Source organism: Macaca nemestrina, chromosome 1 (assembly GCF_043159975.1).
Source record: "Macaca nemestrina isolate mMacNem1 chromosome 1, mMacNem.hap1, whole genome shotgun sequence".
In the NCBI taxonomy this organism is placed as follows: Eukaryota; Metazoa; Chordata; class Mammalia; order Primates; family Cercopithecidae; genus Macaca; species Macaca nemestrina.
This window is the reverse complement of record NC_092125.1, coordinates 97,744,514-97,760,074: the sequence shown is the minus strand read 5'-3', so window position 1 is coordinate 97,760,074 and position 15,561 is coordinate 97,744,514. Positions and strand designations below refer to the sequence as shown.

Sequence of the window (15,561 nt, the reverse complement as noted above, 5' to 3'; positions counted from 1 at the left end):
ACTGACTCCACACAATAACAATTACTCCCATTTTATATCACTTGACATCCTGAAAGTCCTTCACAAACGTCATCATATTTAATCCTTAAGAATTTTGGAAATATGAGTGATTATCACATACTTTGAAATAAGCAAGTCACTAATCAAAGTGATCTTATTAAAATTTAAGTCCGTTCGTGATGCGACTGCTCAAACCTTCCAACTGTGTCACATCTATCTAGGATAAAGGCCCAAATCTGTGTGACCTGTGATATGATTTGGCTGTGTCCCCAACCAAAACATCATTGTTTTTTTTTTGAGACAGAGCCTCACTCTGTCACCCAGGCTGGAGTGCCATGGCACGATCTCAGGTCACTGCAACCTCCGCCTCCAGGGTTCAAGCGATTCTCCAGCCTCAGTCTCCCAAGTAGCTGGGATTACAGGCACGCACCATGACACCCAGCTAATTTTTGTATTTTTAATAGAGGTGGGGTTTCACCATGTTAGCCATGCTGGTCATGATTTCCTGACCTCATGATCCGCCCGCTTCGGCCCCCCAAAGTGCTGGAATTACAGGCATGAGCCATCGCGCCCAGCCCCAAGACCTCATCTTCAATTATAATTCCCACATGTCAAGGTTGGGACCAAGGTGGAGGTAACTGGATCATGGGGGCGGTTTCCCCCATGCAGTTCTCATGATAGTGAGTCTCACGAGATCTGATGGTTTTATGAGCGTCTGACATTTCTCCTGCTTGTACTCACTCAGTCCTGCCCCCTTGTGAAAAGGGTGCCTGCTTCTGCTTTGCCTTCTGCCATGATTCTAAGTTTCCTGAGGCCTCCCCAGCAATGTGGAACTTTGAGTCAATTAAACATCTTTCCTTTATAAATGACCCAGTCTCAGGTATTTCTTCATAACAGTGTGAGAACGGACTAATACAACCTGTAAGGTCCGCTGGTTTCTTCTCCAGCCTCATTGCCTCCTACTCCTCCCTTGATTCTCTCTGCTTCAGTCACACTGGTCCTCTTACTATTCCTCAGATACTCAGGGGATGCTCCTGCCTCAGGGCCTCTATACCTGCTGTTTCCCCTATCTGTAATGCCCTCTCCCCAGACACCTGCTTGACTAACTCCCTCAGTTCTGCCAGGTCTTGAACAAAAAATCACCTTTTCACACACACAAAAAAGCCATCTTGCTGGTCAAGACTTCCCAGACCACTCTTTCCAAAATTCCAGTCTAGCCCTAACGTTTCATATCCACCTTCCATGCTTTAGTTTTATCCTTAGTCTTTATCATTTTCAAACATACTGTATATTTACTTACTTCTCTTGCTTACTGTCTGCTCACTAGAATATGAATGCTGGGAGGGTAGGGCTTTCATCTGTTTTGTTGTTCACTTCTCCACTCCAGCACCTGTAACATGCTAGGCACATAGCAGGCACTCAATAAATATTTGATGAATGAAAACAGATTAGAAGATAGAAAGTCAAAGAAGCTAAGTGAGTTTCCCCAAAATGATACGGTGTAGTAGCATCAGAGCTAAAACCAAGACTGGTCTTCTGATCCACATGCAGTTTGGAGCCCAGTTAGGCCAGAATCAGAAAAAGTAAGTAATGTTCTGAAATAAAACTCAGCTAAATAAGGTACTTTTATGTAATTTGCACTTTTAAAATAATTTTTTCATCAATTTTTCATCAATTTCTTCATCAGTATCATAGAGGATAATAATTTTTTCATCATATCATAGAGGATGAAGAGCAGTCCTTCCCTTGGACTGTCTCCAAGCAGAGGAATAATGAGAATAAGTTACAGAACTTAAAATAAACCCAGGTGTTTCTGGACCTCAGATTCTTAATGTCCACAATGAAGGGACTATGTCATTTCAGAGCTCTTCACAGCTCTAATCTTGAATCCATCTCATGGATGAATGAAATGCCTGGTTTTCTTTGTAATTTGTTCAGTTCTATGCATACAAGGTATGCAGTTTGTTCTGTAGATAAACTACACATGAGTATTTCTGTAACTCTCCTTTTATCATCATTACCATCTGTTTGATTCTTTCCCCTACATTTGTGCAAAACATAGGCTTGTCATCTCACTGTGTTATATTGCAGGATCAGCAAGCATGTCGAGGATCTGATCTCATGCAGCCTCTGCTGCAAGGAAGCGCTCACCACTGCCTCCTCAGAGTTATCCAGTGGGCAAATAAACCGGAAGGCAGGACCACTTAAGGCTGGGGAACTAAATAAGCAATAATGGTGTCTGGGGATCAGGAAAGGAAGTGTTTGTACAACATGGCCTAGCACTCTTTGCCACTCTGAATTAAATCTGCGTGTGGTAATCAGACCTAAAAGAAGTGCACCAATAAGTCAGGCCACTGGTTATCCAGCTCTGTACAAGTTTTGGTAAAGAAGGTTAAATGCAGTGTTTGGCATTGTATCTCAGCCTGGTTCATTTCTTTGTTAAAAATTCCCTCTGTAAAGAGTAAAATACAGTTATCTTGAGGTGGTGTCCATATCCTTAAGAATAGGAGGCACCGCCCCAAGCTCCTTTACACATACTAGCTCTTAAATACACAACTTGAGTAAGATTTATAATTCTCATTTCTATTATATGCTGCACATGGCTTATGATAAAGTGAACCTGCAAATGATGGCAAGATAGAACAAGTCTGCAGAAGTAAGAACGGCAAGTTAATTACAGAAGTTGGGATCCTATCAGTAATTTAAACCAAAGCATTTATTTGAAAACAAAATAAAACAAAACACCAATACCCTCAGTCACCTTCTTCTTATTCCATTCCCATTTGCTCCAGAAGGATTTATTTCTCCTTACCCTTAAGCACTTTTATATATCTGCACTTGGGTTAAAGGCAGTTCTATTAATTTCTTTGTTTGGACAGAAATTTCCTTAATTTACTATAATCATTACTGCTGTCACTATACCAGTCCGGTATGTTTGGACTTCACAGATAAGTCTTGCAGTTTCCAAAACACCATCCCATCCTTACTGTGTTTATTCTTGAATGACTTTTCACTGTGAGATACTATAATTATCTTTTACAATATAACTACAAATGGGATCCTAATAACAAGTTTACTGTTTGTTAATTTGTGTTAGTTATAGGCATACTGTTATATTTTCCTGTAATGTTTCATATCTGGTCTTGTGAACTGTTACTAGTATTTTTCTTCCATATATATTTTACCTACCAACTTGATTATAAACTGCTTAAAGATAGAAACTGTGTTGTATAAGCATTTCACGCATGCTAGCTCAATGAATGATCACAAATAATTGGGAATTTGGTTAGACATCTCATCTGAACAGTCCCTGCCCTGATACTACCCTGGAACATTCATCCCTTGGCCACTTGCTTTGATGAGCACATGTCTGTGTCTCCCACTTAAGTACTTACATAAGATGCTACTGAGTACCTGACTTCAGACCTACAGAGTCTGTTTTTTTGTTGGTTTATTTGTTTTTTGAGACAGGGTCTCAGTCTGTCACCCAGGCTGGAGTGCAGTGGCTAGACCTCAGCTTTCTGCAGCCTCAATCTCCCAGGCTCAGGTGTTAGCCTCCTGAGTAGCTGGGACTACAGACACAAACCATCATGCCCAGCGAATTTTTGCATTTTTCATAGAGACAGGATTACTCCATGTTGCCCCGGTTGCTCTCGACCTCCTGGACTCAAGCAATCTGCCTGCTTTGGCCTCCCAAAGTGCTGGGATTACAGGCGTGAGCCACTAGACCTGGCCCCTGCAGAGTCTTTATCAAACAGGAGTGAATATTAGGAGGAGACTGGGGAAGAATTCTCTTTGATTTTAACCCTGGTATTAACACTCCAGTGATACAACTATGGATCCTCCAGGAAGACTATGTTTTTGCTGTATCAGTGCCACCTATTAGGAATTGTTCCATAAGAGAGCATGAGAAACTCTCTGGAGTTCAAAAAGTCAAAATGACATCCTTGCTAAAAAATCTCTTTATGGTTTGAGTTCCATAGTTACAACCAGGAATCTCTGGGAATTTGGTCTCCAAGCTATTCTCAGAGCATGTGTTGCATACATTCTGCAAGGCCCTTGGGGGATGGAGCAGGCCTAGTTTTCGGTTTTCAGCAGTGTTCGTTATCTTCACAGTCAAATGGAACACTGGAATGTGATATTTACTCAATTTTGCTCATTTTTCATTCAGTATTTATAATTTTTAATGTGGCAGGTCTTCTAAAAAACCAACAAAAAATCTCTAATTTTGTGAATTTAGTTTCTAAAACAAATGAGAGCAAGAAACTTCTCACCCCTGAACTCCATCCCTGGCTGTTATCCTTCACTCTGTATTCTTACTCTTTCCTAAGTAAATAAGATACAACATTTATTGATCAGAGCATTTTATGGTTAATTCACTTTTCAATTTTCTAAAATACCATTTGGTTTCTTACCTACAGAGCTATAATACCAGAATTCACTCAGTATATGTGTAAGAATTACTGCTCCCATTTTCTGAAAGAAATAGAAATAGGACTAAGAGCAGTGATTTCCTTGAGTTAAAGAAAAATTATTCATGACACTGTTGAAGACAATAGAGAGGACTTTATTCAAGGGAGGCTATGTAAACAATACAAGGATTACTGCAGTGGAGTCTTGCAGTGTGGGAGAGAGATTGGACTGGAGTCTGACTCCGACAAGGACAAGTAGGGATTTATAGCCAAGGAGCAGGGTGTGGGGGTCAGTAGATGGAAAATTACTAAGTGGAAACGTCAAAGGTAAGGGAGATTCTTGCTAGATCGACTCAGCAGAATTCTTGCTGAAGGCAGGCCAGGGTGATTAGATGTCGAAGGTAATCAGATACCAAGGGTGGAGGATTTTTGTTAAACTTTAGCTGGATTCTTGCTCAAACTGCATTCTATAAGGACCGAGAGGGAAGCCCAAGGTCGGGCCCATTTGAGCAGGGGGCTTAGGGAAGTCTGATTAGAGTTAGTTTAAGGAGAGTCTTTGTCACCTGCTAAAAAGAAGAATTCGTTTTTATGGCTCAGAATAATAGTGTAATCATAGCAAGAGATGACTTGTCTATATCCATTTTATAATAATTCAGAAATCTTGATAATTTCTTAAAAAAAGCTATTTATATGCTTAAGTAGTAGTATATCAGAATTAACAGAATGGAACAATTATTTAATGTGCAGGATAGTATATTCCAAATTATTTCATATTATGGAAATCAAAAATATTCCATAGTCCTTAAGCCATGTCTTTTTTTTTTGAGGCAGAGTTTTGCTCTTCTTGCCCAGGCTAGAGTGCAATTGCATGATCTTGGCTCACTACCACCTCTGCCTCCCGGGTTCAAGCGATTCTCCTGCCTCAGCCTCCCTAGTAGCTGTGATTATAGGCGTGCACCACCACATCTGGCTAATTTTGTATTTTTAGTAGAGATAGGGGCTTCGCCATGTTGGTCAGGCTGGTCTCGAACTCCTGACATTAAGTGATCCACCCCCCTCAGCCTCCCAAAGTACCTTAAGCCATTCCTTTTGAGACTCTGAAGAAAGGGTACGTTCCTAATGTTTTTGGTTTGGATTATCAGTTCATGGCAGAGCAGTGCCTTAATTGTACTTGGTCGTGACCCCTACTAGCTGTTCAATCATGAATCCTCCAATACTTTTTATCTGAATAATATGGAGATCCTTTCTTCGTACTTTGTTAGACAACTTTTCTAGATCGGTTTCCAATAGTAGCAAACGAGAAAATCCTTTAACCTATCTTTTCCAGAATTAATCTTTTCTGGTCACTTCATTTGCAGGAGTAAAGTGAATATTGAAAATACCGAAGTGAGCTTCAGTCATTTATAAGAATTGTTTAAAGAAGGCAGTCATCAATTACTTTTTTCCCATGATTGTATTGCTGAGAGTAGTATCTGTATTAGTCTTTTAAGCAAGATTTTAAAGAATCCTGTTGTCCCCACCTTTATTTTCAAAAGATAAACTTAAAATTTACATTTTTAAAAATTTTTTTAAAGTAAAATTTTAAATGACTCAACAGGCGATTAGATTCCGTCTAAGGATGAGATTGAATTCGCGATCGCAGGTTCTCAACATATATTTGGCCTTACCTATTGTTAATGAAACTTGCCGGCACGTAGGGCTGCATGTTGCAGAACTTAAATGGAGCAATAAAACTATTTATAAATCCAGACACTTTTATGAAGATGTTTCCTTGGTTTCACTTATGTAGGCCTACAAAATGATCAGTTGTAAGGAACTGAAGGAAGTAAACACTTGAATGTACTCAAACGTCTAGGCTTTGCTGAACATTATATGATTAAAAAGCAGCCAAGTTCAATGCAGACTGAGAACTGCTGACAGTGGAGAAAATGAGACCCAGCATGGCAAATAATGTTTCATACATTGACTTGTAAGCCTGGTCTCCACCCTGTATTCAACCCCACTCTCACCCTGTTTTGGAGGGGAAAGGAATTATCTAGTTAAAAACTGAATCTATGGGACAACGTGTCTCTCCTGAGGCAGCTGACTTATGCTAATTCTTGCTTAGCTCAGTTTCTTGAGTTTAGCAGAGGAGGTCACTGACACCCACACCCTCTTTAAATCAGCCTCCTATGGGACCATTTCTACACAACAAAGGCCTCATTCATTCATTTATTCCAAAACATATTTATTGAGTGCCTTCTGTGTGTCAAGGACTAGGGATTCAGTGGTGAATAAACAGATAAAAATGCCTGCCCATCAGGAACTGATATTCTAGTGTGATTACTGCTAGGAGTGTGTCTGAGTTGAATTGAGGCACAGAAGTAGATGTGTCTGAGAGGCCTCAGGAGTTTGGTAATGGGGGTGTCCAACCTGTTTCTTTGTCCTCCAACAGGCTTTATTACCTGTGTGGGTATGGTAGTAAGTCTGTTTTGTGTTCCTTTAAAGGAATACCTGAGGCTGGGTAATATATAAAGACAAGAGGTTTATTTAGCTCACAGTTCTGCAGGCTGTACAAGAAGCATAGTGCCAGCATCTGTTTTTGGTGAGGGCCTCAGGCTGCCTCTATTCATGGCCAGAAGGTGAAGGGGAGCCTGTGTGTACAGAAATCACATGATAAGAGAAGCAGCAAGAGAAAGAGGGAAGATACCCGACTTTTTTAAACAACCAGCTCCCATGGGAACTAATAAATCAAGAACTCGCTCACCCCTGAGGGAGGACATTAACCTCTTCATGAGAGATCAGTCCCATGACCCAAATACCTCCCCTTAAGCCCCACCTCCAACATTAGAGATCAAATTTCAACATGAGATTTGGAGGGACAAATATCCAAATCATAGCAGGAAGAGACACTCCCTCCTATGAAAACACAAATTTGAAGAACAGTTGTCTTCAATGTTATACAGACTGCTTTCTGACTGCATATAAGAGAATTCTGTTTATAATTTGGTCTAAAATTATAATGTCATGTCAGATCTCAATCATTTTAACTTAAGGCAGTTATTCTAGCCTTTGAATACATTTTTCCCCTGAATATTCGTAGTGTTGTGTGACAACTATCGAAAATATTTTAAGATTCCATTTTATCAGTAAAACGTGTGCCAGACTTTTTAATAGGCAGAGAGTAATTTGGTAGTATCAGTCCTCTTATCCTTTAAAGTCCCTTCAGGCTCTAGAATTTGAATTCAGTGATTCCTTGTAGAAGCTGAGCCTGTCCAACACAATGGGCAGAGATATTGCAGAGAATGCCATTTTGATACTCTGAGAAGAACATGTAATTCCCATCTCTTGATTTTAAATGCAATTAAAGAGCCATAGTTTTTCAGAAGAAAGAGTACTCTTTGGCCTAACGGGTAGTAATTGCAGAGGTTTGGTCCTTAATCTGTCTTCAGGGTAGTTATTTCGTGGTTACTAGATGTTATAGGGACGTGCTTCTGAACATTGGTTTAGTTTTTATGGGTCTTGAATTTCAGATTGTGACATAAAACAGTTTTCTAGTACGTGGTACCAGTGATTTAATTATTAGAAGCCAGAAAGTAATAGGCCATTCCTCATGTTGGCTGACGACCCCAGGCTAAACCTCCAAGCTGTGTTTAGGACAGTAAATCAGGTTCCAGGGCTAGTTCACTCAGCCTTCAAAATGATTTTTTACCCCAACCCGGTCTTCTCATGGGCCCCTTTGTACACATACCTGAAGTTCACTTGTTTTCTGTTTTTGAGGCACTAATTGTAACTACGTAATCAGATGTCAGTTTGGTAGTCTAGAAACTCAATTTGAAGAAAATGAATAATAATTTTGTTAGTCATATTCTTTTTAATGGTATTTCAGGAAGTGTTTGAGATCGATGAAAGGGTACTCTTTTATGTGATCTAACGGAGAAGCCTCCCACAGTTGTGGGCAGCATTTTTTGAAAAGAGTAGCCAGGTCCAGTGAAAAGCAAATCTGGTACCATTAGTCTCTGAACTTTAATGGAATTAGCCAGATTTCCTGAAATAGTCCTAGAAGACTATCAAAAGCCCTAGGGGAGCTAAACTTGATTGAAAATATTATAGGAACTTGATCATATATAGCTTAGACCTCTGTAGCATAGGCTGCTAAATTTCCCAGGGGAGAAATGTCATCGGGTCACCTTTCAAAGAATCGTTGATGGTTATGAATTCAAAAGATAAGCTTGAGGTTGAAGAGAAGTGACTTTGTGTTTTAGGGACAAAGTCCTAACAAAGTATTGTCTAAATTTGTATTTGAGGATATTAGAAATCCAGAAAACCACCATTTCTGGAACTATTCTGGGATGGCACTTTCTCAAGTTGGAGCCAAGAATGGTTGAATTCTCAGAAAGCAAAGGATTTCTTGATGACTTGACTAGCAAGTATTAGAGAACAGCCTTCTCAGTACTGAAGGTTGTGTTCTATATTTTCATCATCTGCTGGGTGCCAGGCACTGTGCTAGCTTTGGTATGTAGTGGTGAACAAAACAGATGTTCTCCCTGAATTTATGGAGTGGATAATCTAGTGGGGGTGACACACATTATTAAATAAGCAAATAAGCCAAAGTTTAATTACACTTTGTAACAGACACTATGAAGGAAAAGAGCAGATATGATTTGGGGGTGCTACTAGAGTTTTGGTCATAAGAGAAGACCTAAGGAAATGCATTTGCTTGATGGTTTACCAGTATTTTAGATGTAATTTCTGCTTTCACAGAACTTTAGTAAGCTGCACAAGGGAAAAAAACTCATCTTCTGTAATTCCTCCCAGTTTCTTAAGCCACTCAGCAAATGTTGACTACGGTTTTGTGGATCCATTTTGTGGTGTCCATTTTCCTTTAGGCAATCCTCCCTCTGTCTAATTTGGATTCAAAATCTAAATCTTTATGAGTCTGTAACAGTACCTGGCCATTACCAGTCTATAATCAGTGCTCATATAATTGTTGAATGAATTAGTGAAGGTCACAAATTGAGTGTGGTTTCTCAGTTAGAAGTGCTCTCCCAATTAGCTGATGGAACCACAACCTTCTCTTTTCCCATTATACCCCTCCTTCTTAACACAAGTGTTCCCAGCATTCTCTCCCCAAGAGTGATACCCTATGGCCCCAGGGTTCCATCTATCTCTTTTCTACAGATAACTCCCAAACCTACAGGTTCTAGCCCTGTTTTCTCTGCAGAGTATCAGTCCTCACCCCAATTTCTTACTGCTTGCCAGTCCTCTCCACTAAAATGTCCTCCTGGAAACTCAGACCTGTGTGTGCAACTCTTCTCCCTTTGCCTCCTTGGGTCTTTAGAGGTCACCTTCTCAGAGGGTCCTCCCGTGGTCCCCGCACTTAAAACTGCAAGCTACTCTCCACACTCACTCCCTAATCACCTTCCATGCTTTTTTCCCCCCATAACACTTATTCATCATTCTCTACACTTAACTGATTTTCTTTATTTTCTATATCCACCCTCTCACTCTTTTTTTTATAAGAATTAAGCTCCATGAGGACAGGATTTTTTTTTCTGTTTTGTTCACTACTGTGTCCCCCAGTGCCTGTCACGTGGTAGGAATTCACTAAATGTTTGTTGAATTAATGAATATTTCATGTTCAGGCATTATATATATACATATATATAATATATCATAATGCTTCTATTGCATTAGGAGACAGTGAACAAGTCAGATGCTTACACTGATCTGCACTGTCACTGTGAATGTAACAAATATGGACTGATCCAGGTGTTCTTGATGGTGACCCAGATATCAAGAGCGTCTTTGACCATAGGTGATGTGATTTTCTGAAATGATACACAATTCTTGATTGAATTCAGACAAAAACAATACTCCCAGAAAAGTGGAATGGTGGTGAGAATGGATTCTGAAACCATACTGCTTACGTTTGAATCTCTCCGGCCGTTTGCCAGCTGAGAGGCTAGTCACATGATGTCTCCATGTTTCATTTCCTCATCTACAAAATAGGAATAATAATAATTCTTCCTCATTTAGGAGCTTGTTACAAGAATTAGATGAGCAGTGTTTAGCACACAGAAACACGAAGTGTTTCTTAAGTAAATTATTATTCAGTAGTTTCATTCCTGGAAATTTAGGGTATATTAAACCCATGTAAAAGTACTTTATATTTAATTGTAAAACAGTGAGCTTCTAGACTAATTTAGTAATAATCAAATTTCTTTTTAACCTGCATGAATTATATGAGATACAGAACAGTTGTCATATGGGACTATCCCTGTGTGTCACAGAACAGCCAGCAGCCCTGGCCCCTGCTCACTAAATTTTAGTAATACCCTTCAATCATCATGACCACTTAGAGTGCCCTGGAAGGTTGGTGGTTTTTACATACACTGTTCTAGTGAGGCCCATACATTTGTTCTGTGACATCATTATAGATCATCTAACTAGACAAGCTCTCCTTATCTGAATCCTCATTGCCCAGTGTCCACAATACCCTTATCACAGTGAACAAATTCTGCTCTGTCACAGTCAAACCCATGCTCTCTCTTTTTTCCCCTCCCTGCCTTTGGACACTTCCCATCCTACATCTCTCCTGTCAGAGGAACTGTTTTTAATTTATTTCAGCAAAAGGAATACATAGTGGTGGCTAGAAGCTCTTTGCCCCATGCATGTGTTTTCCCTTAAGACTCCAGAAAGATTTTTCAGTTTGAAAGCACTTACCCCATCTGCGGTTTGACTGTTACTCACTCAGCGTTCTTCCCACTTATGAGTGAGGGGCTCTAGTTTTACCACCCTCCCCTACCAGCTTCAATTTCACCCCACCTCAATTTTTGCCAGCCACTTCTTAAGGGAGCCAAACTTCATTTCTAAAGGTATTTTAACATTATTCAATTAAATGGAACATTTATAAATTGGTTATAAGGGAAAAGATCAATACTGGAGTTCCCATGGAAGGTTTCTAAGAAGAAGTGGGCCTCAGAGAATTAACAGAATTGAACTAAGTAGAAAACTAGACTGGGCAGAAAAGAGCAGGAAAGGAAGGGGTTTGTTTGTTTGCCAAGCAGAGGAAAAAAATACTAACAGAAATGCAGTGCATGGTGTGTAGGGATGGTCAAAACCAGGACTCAGATTGAAAATTAGAGGTAAGAATGGCTGGCTGGGCGCGGTGGCTCACGCCTGTAATCCTAGCACTTTGGGAGGCCGAGGTGGGTGGATCACGAGGTCAGGAGATCGAGACCATCCTGGCTAACATGGTGAAACCCTGTCTCTACTAAAAATACAAAAAATTAGCCAGACATGGTGGCGGGTGCCTGTAGTCCCAGCTACTTGGGAGGCTGAGGCAGGAGAATGGCGTGAACCCGGGAGGTGGAGCTTGCAGTGAGCCGAAATCGTGCCACTGCACTCCAGCCTGGGAGACAATGAGACTCCGTCTCAAAAAAAAAAAAAAAAAAAAAGAATGGCATAGTAGAGTTAACTTAGGGAAGTTCTTAGAAACCACAGTAAAAACATGGCATTCTGCCATTTCCTTGTTCATTATATTCCCACCTCCCTTGTTTTTCCTTTCTTTCTTTCTTTCTTTCTTTCTTTCTTTCTTTCTTTCTTTCTTTCTTTCTTTTTTTTTTTTGAAGTTGTCTGTCATGGTCCATGTGTGAGTGGATATTTATTTACCTTCCATGCCCCACACATGCGTATCCCACACCCCAGGGGATTCAGGCACATATTCAGCAGCACTACCTGTCACCAGCCTACTTTGCACAGAGAAAGCTGCCTCTTTTTAGGATTAGTGTTTGATTCTGAATAGAAATCTCATGATTTATGCTTCTTTGCAAAGTACTGGTGAAGTCTTACCACTTTTTAATATTAAACTTTGTGTGAAATTTTTAGATATTTAATTGTTTATGGTCAAGGTTCTGGCTTGTGTGTTAGTCATCTCCCAGCTAACAGTCTCTTGGCAGGCCATGCTTAATTCAGTTATTGCATGTTAACAGGTTGTTTGAAAGTCCACATTGCCTAGAGTTTTTCCACCTCCAATGTCCAGACACTTTTTCTGGCTTCTCCAACCCTTCTGGGCATTCAGAATCATAGTTTACTGCTCATGTTTGAAGCCATTTAGCTCTTTCCTTTTTATTTGCCTGATTAATTTTGAATTTGAATTAATCATATTTTATACCCTTTTCCTGACTCAGTTCAGTGTTTATCTCATTCTTGTTTACTCAGAAAGCCCAGAACATAAGATTTGAACCATTTGTGCAGTGCCCAAATGTGTGCTGATGGAAGAGTGAACCTTTAACGTTTTCACTCCAGTACTATTCCATTTGGTTCTATTTTTCCTAAATAAGTCATGGTCTTTTTTCGTTAAATTTACATTTACAAAAATGGTTCATCAGTCTTTGCACATAACTCAGCTCTCACAACTCGCTGATCTAATGTTGACCATGTTCTGTTTTGTCATAAAACCCATGATTTTACTGCTTTCTCTTTACTAGAGCCCTGCATATTAGCAGTGAAGACCTGGTCCTTAATGAAAGGGTGTGGTCCATCCTCAGTGTTTCACATCCCTGCCTGTGTTTTCCTTCAGGAGACCTTCCTTTCCTTCCCATCTAAGCCAGAGTCTTCTCTGTTTCCGCAGTTAAAACTTGATCTGATAATTTTTATTCACCCTGACGGGCAAATTGTAGGCAATGATTGAAGGTGCCTTTCTTCCCAGGGGTGGCCGGAACTCAAAGCCTTAAAGTAAAGGGTAGCAGGAGCTTCATCTGCCACGATTAAGAGGAGTTTTGGGGGCTCTCTGCTGCTCCTGGGTGCGTACTGTATAAACAGATGCCCAGCCACCCAGGGGAGGGACCTGCGAAGACCGTGAGTTACCACAAGCTGGTGGCCCTCCTTTAATTTTGTTAAAATTGTGTCCTCCTTTAATTAAAATCATTAAAGCCTCATCAGTAATGATGAGATTGCCTCACTAACTGTCCAAGGGTGTTAGTACTAAGCCACCCAAAGAACCTTTTTATAATGTCTCATAGAGTAGACCAGAGAATGTTGCTGTGACTCCTTTATCCTTTATAGAGGTGTGGCTATGTTGGGACTCCTAATGGCATGTTACCCCAAACGCTGAACTATCCAACTTGTCAAGGAGCTTCCTGACTTCAGCTTCAGGCATTCACATGCTATCTGGTAGAGTCGTCTTCTAGCAATGCTGATAGTTTCCTTGGTCCAGAATTTGTTACCTTCAGAAGAAGAGTGTGAGGAAGAGATCCCATTTTAAAGCCACCTAGACCAAACCTAGCCTGAGTCTCCTTCTGGTTGGGCTTAAGATGACATTGCCATTCCAACCATGGCTAGGAACTCCTGAGTCTTGGAATCAGATCACAGCTTTACATGTTCCTCAAAGCATCTGAGCTTATATTCCCAGGTTTTCCATCTCTTCTTCATATTTAAAGCTTTAAAAAACCCCAGTTATCAGTTTAAACTATAACAGGCACATGGGCTCTAATGACTTCTGCAGGTGGTTTGGGCTGTATTAGAGAACTTGGTCTTGATCTTAAACTGTCATCTGGATTCTGAGTTAATCCAGGAAACCAGTAAAAATTAGTAATGTGTATTGCATGTCTCTGATACATGTGTTTTCCATTATTTGGTCTTCCACAGTGCATGCGCGTACACACACACACACACACACACACACACACACACACACACACACACACACAGCCCTTCAGTTTTTCTAAAATGGGGAGAGAGGGACTATGGTTCCAAAAGGAAATGACTGGTGTGGCGCCTTGAAATCTGAACTTAGTCACGCGTCCTAAATGAAATGACTCCAAGCACATTAACAAGATTTCTTTCATCTCCTACTTTTTGGAAAACACTGTGATAAGAAACATTGGCTAACTTATAGACTTTCAAATTTATTTCTGTAAAGATAAGTAATAGCCATTGCAAAGCAGCCGTACTTGTGAAATTGGAGTTAAGCTTCCGTAACAGTGGTCTTAAAGAATAGGTAGGGTTAGTTAATACATAGCAGCAACCAGCTGTTCTTCATCCCTGCTGAGGCTGGGAAAGAAGGAAATTAACTTCAACTATAATGGAAGAGATTTTCAAGACTGGTAATGGGAAATTTATCACCAATGAAGACTATTTTAAACATTGGAACAAATGAGTGACCAACAGAAGTGGAGGAATTATGTATTCTGTTGGATTTAAAATAGAATATATCATCTGCTCAAGGCACTTAGAATTGGTAGATTAGAACTGTCTAGTAATTTTTAACTTTTGGGGGCCACAGACCCCATTCAGAATCTGATGGCCCCTCTCTCCAAAAACATGCACACACAAAACTTTGCATATGATTTCAGGGAACTTACAGACTCCCTGAAGTCTATAAATTAGACCCAAATTTAGGACACCCTGGACTAGATGATCTCCAAAGTCCTGTTTTAGCTCCCTAAGTGACAAGCTCCACAGCGTAGTTGTCCTGTACGTAACAATGGAATCTGAAGATCAAATGTCAGACTTTGGATTTTCTTCCTCCAGATTTGTAATGCTTGGCATGCTCAGTGTCAAAGTTAAAAATTTTTTTTTAAAAAAGTAGAATAGAAATAATTCTACATTTAAATTCAATTCTTTCTCTTGAAAAATCCAAACGTTTAATTTTAAAAATCATTGGTTGGCTGTGTGTCATCTTCGTAGAAAGGCAGTACAGAACTAGGCTGTGGCCAGTAGTTCTTCCCCAGCCCCACACCCCGCTCTGGATTCATAGATGAAAATGCCAAACTCTGATGCCTTGTTACCTACTCAGAATTCTTCCATGTTCACACATCTTTTTACTGTATTGCTGTGATTATTCAGCTGGGCTTGAAAAATATTATCTATTTATAATTTTCTCATCAGTTTTATGTCTAAGTTTCATTGACTACAAGTTGGAAAATGACCACCCAGAATTACAAATCAGAGAGTAATTTGGTCCTCTCCCTAAAATCAAGAGCTTTTATCCTCGTAGGAAGTAGGAGTGGAATATAGTCTGTGTGTGTATTTAAACTCATGATAATGAGTTGCCCCTTATGTAGAAAGCATGGCTCCGCATGGTTTTCCCGTTCCCTCTGCACACACTCTCTAGCTTACCTGCCAGTTCTATAGACTCCCTTTAATTCCATGTTGGAATTGTACT

General features: G+C 40.0%; 1 protein-coding gene across 4 annotated transcripts in view; it reads left to right on the top strand.

The window, feature by feature from the left end:
• LOC105498227 (activating transcription factor 6) overlaps window positions 1-15,561 on the top strand; it is a 243,691-nt gene that overhangs the window by 182,420 nt on the left and 45,710 nt on the right. The gene's annotated exons all lie outside the window — the stretch shown is intronic.